Below are 6,650 nucleotides of genomic sequence, written 5' to 3'. Positions count from 1 at the left end.
ATAATATGGATAGAATTGAACAGGCTCTCAGGAACGGAGGAAGCCTAAAAACAGTGAAGAAGAAACTAGGAATAGGCAAGAATCAGATGTGTGCGTTAAGAGACAAAGCCGGCAATACCGTTACTAATATGGACGAGATAGTTCAAGTGGCTGAGGAGTTCTATAGAGATTTATACAGTACCAGTGGCACCCACGACGATAGTGGAAGAGAGAATAGCCTAGAGGAATTCGAAATCTCACAGGTAACGCCAGAAGAAGTAAAGAAAGCCTTAGGAGCTATGCAAAGGGGGAAGGCAGCTGGGGAGGATCAGGTAACAGTAGATTTGTTGAAGGATGGTGGTGAGATTGTTCTAGAGAAACTGGCCACCCTGTATACGCAATGCCTCATAACCTCGAGCGTACCGGAATCTTGGAAGAACGCTAACATAATCCTAATCCATAAGAAAGGGGACGCCAAAGACTTGAAAAATTATAGACCGATCAGCTTACTGTCCGTTGCCTACAAAGTATTTACTAAGGTAATCGCAAATAGAATCAGGAACACCTTAGACTTCTGTCAACCAAAGGACCAGGCAGGATTCCGTAAAGGCTACTCAACAATAGACCATATTCACACTATCAATCAAGTGATAGAGAAATGTGCAGAATATAACCAACCCTTATATATAGCTTTCATTGATTACGAGAAAGCGTTTGATTCTGTCGAAACCTCAGCAGTCATGGAGGCATTACGGAATCAGGGTGTAGATGAGCCATATGTAAAAATACTGGAAGATATCTATAGCGGCTCCACAGCCACCGTAGTCCTCCACAAAGAAAGCAACAAAATCCCTATAAAGAAAGGCGTCAGACCGGGAGATACGATATCTCCAATGCTATTCACAGCATGTTTACAGGAGGTATTCAGAGGCCTGGAGTGGGAAGAATTGGGGATAAAAGTTGATGGAGAATACCTTAGCAACTTGCGATTCGCTGATGATATTGCCTTGCTTAGTAACTCAGGAGACCAATTGCAATGCATGCTGACTGACCTGGAGAGGCAAAGCAGAAGGGTGGGTCTGAAAATTAATCTGCAGAAAACTAAAGTACTGTTTAAAAGTCTCGGAAGAGAACAGCAGTTTACGATAGGTAGCGAAACACTGGAAGTGGTAAGGGAATACATCTACTTAGGGCAGGTAGTGACCACGGATCCGGATCATGAGACTGAAATAACCAGAAGAATAAGAATGGGTTGGGGTGCGTTTGGCAGGCATTCTCAAATCATGAACAGTAGGTTGCCACTATCCCTCAAAATGAAAGTGTACAACAGCTGTGTGTTACCAGTACTCACCTACGGGGCAGGAACCTGGAGGCTTACGAAAAGGGTTCTACTCAAATTGAGGACGACGCAACGAGCTATGGAAAGAAGAATGATAGGTGTAACGTTAAGGGATAAGAAAAGAGCAGATTGGGCGAGGCAACAAACGCGGGTAAACGACATCTTAGTTGAAATCAAGAAAAAGAAATGGGCATGGGCCGGACATGTAATGAGGAGGGAAGATAACCGATGGTCACTAAGAGCTACGGACTGGATTCCAAGCGAAGGGAAGCGTAGCAGGGGGCGGCAGAAAGTTAGGTGGGCAGATGACATTAAGACGTTTGCAGGGACAACATGGCCACAATTAGTACATGACCGGGGTAGTTGGAGAAGTATGGGAGAGGCCTTTGCCCTGCAGTGGGCGTAACTAGGCTGATGATGATGATGATGAGTGAACAAAATGTCATAAGAGTTCAGCCTCAGTGAGCTCCAGCAAATCATCGTCCGAGACAACGCCGCGGGTGGTATTCATCTTGCGGTGCGGGGTCACTACTACTTGGGTCTCCCCAAATGATACTAGTTTAGGCAGTTTCTCAAATTGTTTCAGATCGCGGAGCTCCAAGAGGAGGTCACCGCTAGCCATCCTCGACGCCTTATAACCTGGGCCAAAAACTTCGGTAAGGGTCTTAGATACAAGGAACGGGGAGATTGTTCGCACTTGTTTAGCTGGTTTTTCTGCGTGGATCACGTGAAAACGAGGAAAACTGTGGACTTGGCGCCCAAAAAACTGAAAGACCTCTTCGGTGCGCCCTCGTTTCAGAGGGCGATCAGGGAGTTTAGGAAAAGCGTTTTCCATGAGTACAGTTGGGTTTTCGGCCGCGATGCTGACCACCCTCCATGGAGCCCAACAGGGGGACGTGACAGAAGTTGCTGCTAGAGAAACCCTGCCAACGCCAGCCGTACATCGCTGCTATAACCAAATACAGCATAACCAAGGCTGGCTAGCTACACAAGGTTAACCCTTGCCGCCGGGAAACTAGGAAGTGAGGAGAAGTGATGAGAAGACAGGAAAGATGAAAAAGACAAGAGAGAAAGACGAAGATTGGAGAGGAGGACAGGAAAAGGCGACTGCCGATTTCCCCCGGGTGGGTCAGTCCGGGGGTGCCGTCTACGTGAAGCCGAGGCCAAAGGGGTGTCTTGCCGCCGCCGAGGTGCTGTAAAGGTCCGAACACCCGGCATTGGCTCGACCCCTAGGATCCCCTTTTCCCTAGACACGGCTAAGCCGCGCACAGCTACACGCGGGAGGGTCCAACCCTCGTGTGCTCGGGTACGTGGTGTCGCAACACACCAAACGCCTGCTGACGCAGTCGGCCCTGCGGGGGAGGTCCCAATCCTTACAGTCTGGTCTAAAGACCTTGACATCTCGTTAGCATCACCTCAAATCGACCGAGCGCTCCGCCTGGGTGGATGCCATGACCAAAAATGCAGACCTATCATCGTCAAGTTTGCATTTTTCAAAGATAAGCAGCGCGTTATAGAAAAGGGTTTCAAGCTCAAAGATAGCCCATAAGCCATACGCGAGGATTTCTGTCTTGGATTACGTGTAGCTAAAAAGAAACTACTGGAGCTTGCAAGATCAAAAAACGCCACATGCAAGCTCACTGTTGACCGAAAGCGAATGGACAATTCAGTGCACACGTACGATGCCGCAACCGATACCGTAAGGCAATTACCCTCCTATAATTAGCGCGGCGATCTACACAACGTCCACTCCTTAAACCGTTAAACTCACGTGCAGCCGCAGTAACAAACTTAACCATGTCATTTACTAATGTGCGAAGCCTCATTCCAAAGCGGATATAACTATGTTCCTATTTAGATAATAGTGACCGACATTCTAATGCTAACCGAAACCTGGCTTCATAGAGATATTGCAAACTCTGAAGTACTAGGGGAAACAGCTGAATATACCAAATATCGGAAAGACCGAGATAGTAGAAGAGGCGGAGGCGTGGTCATCGCTATAAAAAAAACTTTTCCAGTTAAATTCTTCATGTCAGCAGCCCATTGGACATTCTATGGGTCTGCATTGCATCATCTGCTTCTCAATCTCTCTTCGGTATGTGCTACCCCCCACCAGATAATTCTGTTTCCTTTGTTTCCGATCTTTACAATAACTTCGCCTCTATCCAATGTAAATTTCCCAAAGCTACAATTAACTTTTCTGGAGACTTCGATTGCCCGGACGCGGATTGGACAGACCTAACGTGACGCTCAAGTACCACTCGCGAATTCATTCAATTGACCCTTGACTTCTCAATTACTCAACTTCTTTACGAAGCCACGCTTCAAGCGAACACTTTAGATTTCGCATTTAGGCCCGATAAAGTCACCTCTTTACAGTATAACACTGCGTTTAGTGACCATTTGCTTTGTTTGCTTTACTCGAGATACTTGCCTGTTCGCGTGACGTTTTACAAAAACATATTCTCAACTATAACAAAGCAAACTTTGAAGCTGTTAACCCCGGCCTTGAAATCTTTTGCAAATCCTTCCTTCAACCATTCTCCTCTCGTTCAGTCACGGAAAACTGGTCTCTTTTGCAGCAGAAACTAACTGATTCGTTTAAAACGAATTTATGTAAACCATGGTTCCCCAGATCGCTACATGCATTGAAAAATAAAAAGAAATGGGTCTTTAAGAATGCAGAGTTGAGGGGCACGAATGCAGAGTTCAGGGCCTCCTGAGGAACATCATAAGTCTGACAGATTTCTTCGTGTAAAATAAGTGGCCGAATCATGTTCGGTTTGTTTGTGTAGTGTACCAGTGATTTGCACTGTCACGATGCGGTAGCATATATGTTGAGGTGTTGACCGAATTCTCAGTGCATAGGAAAGTTTAAGTAGTACTCTGCGGTGCCGTAAGGAAGGCTCATTGCCGTCAACACCTAATCTTTGGCCAGGCGATGTTCTGTAGCAACCATTCGCCAGTCGTAGGCCGAGATTATGAGCTGGATCAAGTCGCTTGATGTACGACTGCCTAGCCGCACCATAAACTACACTACCGTAGTCGAGGATGCTACATACAAGGGAGCGGTATATACGTAGTAGACAAGTTCGGTCAGATCCCCAGTGCTTGTGTGATAACATCTTGAGGATATTTAATGATTTATTTGCTTTAATTTTAGTTGTGTTAATGTGGGCCACGAAGTTCAGCTTTGTGTCAAATGTTACGCCTAAAAATGCAATAATATGCCGGTCGTTTTTGAACGGCAACGTTGTACCATCCAATGTGAGAACTGGATTGCAGTGTCATCTTCGTTTCTAGGAGAAGAGAATTGTAATAGTTTTGTCTGTTGAAAAACGGAATCCATTTTTGTCAGCCCATTGGGTGAGATTATTTATACTTATTTGTAGTTGTCTTTCGCAAGTGGGTAGGTTTGTTAGTTAGTTAAATGGGGTTTAATGGCGCAAAAGCGGCTGAGGCTATGCTGCGCCAAACACGAGGTGTTTTCAAATCCAGTTCATGAAGGAAAAGGCTTTGTTAATCTATATTTTATGTAAAAAGCCAGTGTCATCTAGAAATTTACGAACGTCACATAATGGTACTAGTGGGTCATCACCTAAAATTAGAGCAGGGTGTAAAGGTATGTGTAGTTGATATAATTTGTGCAAAAGTGTTCGTCTCTGTGTTTCAATCTCCGTACATGTGAGTAATATGTGCATAACTGTTAGTGGCTGTTGACATTTCAACAAGTGGGTAGCTTTTAGGCAAGTGGGTAGGTTTGAGGCGCGGCAAGCCACTTGCAAATCGTCGACATATATTGAGTTCATAACCGAGAATGGGATGATCTTATTAACAGAGTTCATTATGGCTATGAAAAGGGTCGTGCTCACGATGCAACCCTGTGGAACGCCATTTTCCTGTGTAAATGTGCGTGAAATGTGCGTGACACGTGTACTTCTTTTGTCTTTATCGGCCGACACGTTTCACCGCCTAAGAAATGTTATCGGACAGCGCAGGACGTGCCTGCACGTATCGAAAGTTTGTGGAATGTTATCGATGCTTCCATCCGCTGTCTGATCGCATGCGTTCGCGGCGCGAATAATGTAGAACTTTGTGGAAGGCACGCGGGTCCCAGTGATTACTCTGGAACATTCGACGACGGATGTATAAAAGCCGACGCGCTGGACCCGCAGATCAGATTTTCGACGATCGCCGACTTTGTTCGCCGCTATCGTTGTGCTATATGTGTAGCCTGGTTTGTGGGCACAGGTTCGCCCAATAAAAGTTAGTTTTGTCGTTCACAGTATTGCTACTGTGTTCTTCAACGTCACCACTACGTGACATGGTGGAGGTGCTTTACGTTCATGTACCAGACTCCCCCGACAAGCCGTAATCCAAGCCCGGACCGCAAAGACAACACCAACGTCGTCCAAGAACACCAAGCAAGCTGCCGGCTACAGCAGCTGCCCGGAACACGGTCTCCTACCAATAGGACCAAAAAGACAGTCCAAGAAGATCGTCCAGAAACGACCAAGAAGACAACCCCGATGGCCGCCGCAGCGGCCCCAATAATTCTGCAGCAGCCCAGGGAACCACCGATATTCCGCGGTTCCACATTTGAGGACCCGGAAAGCTGGCTGGAAATGTATGAGAGGGTGGCTATGTTTAACAGCTGGGAAAGCGACGACAAGCTGCGACGTGTCTATTTTGCATTGGAGGACGCCGCCAGGACGTGGTTCGAGAACCGAGAAGCCACTTTAAAGACCTGGGACCTTTTCCGAAGCGGGTTCCTGCAGACATTCGCAAGCGTCGTACGCCGAGAACGAGCCCAAGCACTACTAGAAACCCGAGTGCAGCTGCTCAATGAGACCACCGCGATTTTTACAGAAGAAATGAGCCGCCTATTCCGCCACGCCGACCCTGAAATGCCCGAGGAGAAGAAGGACCGCCTACTCATGCGTGGTGTGAAGGAGGAACTTTTTGCTGGAATGGTACGAAGCCCACCGAAGACCGTCGACGAGTTTCTTCGTGAGGTAACCAGCATCCAGAAGACACTCGAGACGCGAAACCGGCAATTCGACCGCCGCACCAACTCTACAAACTACGCTGGAGTTCAATCACTGGCCTCCGACGACCTGCACGAGGCTATCAGGGCAGTCGTACGAGAGGAGCTTCAGAAGATCTTCCCCTCGTCGCAGCCTCAAGTGGCCTCGATCGCTGACATCGTGAAAGATGAGGTTGAGCGGTTGCTTGGAGTTCCGGAGGTGCAGCCTCAATTACCGCAACCCCAGCCAGAAGCGATGACCTACGCCGCCGTCGCATGCCGTCAAGGTCCTCCTCCGCGACC

The sequence above is a fragment of the Dermacentor andersoni genome, chromosome 1 (genome assembly GCF_023375885.2).
Source record: "Dermacentor andersoni chromosome 1, qqDerAnde1_hic_scaffold, whole genome shotgun sequence".
Lineage (NCBI taxonomy): Eukaryota > Metazoa > Arthropoda > Arachnida > Ixodida > Ixodidae > Dermacentor > Dermacentor andersoni.
Note: the sequence above shows the minus strand (reverse complement) of the source record.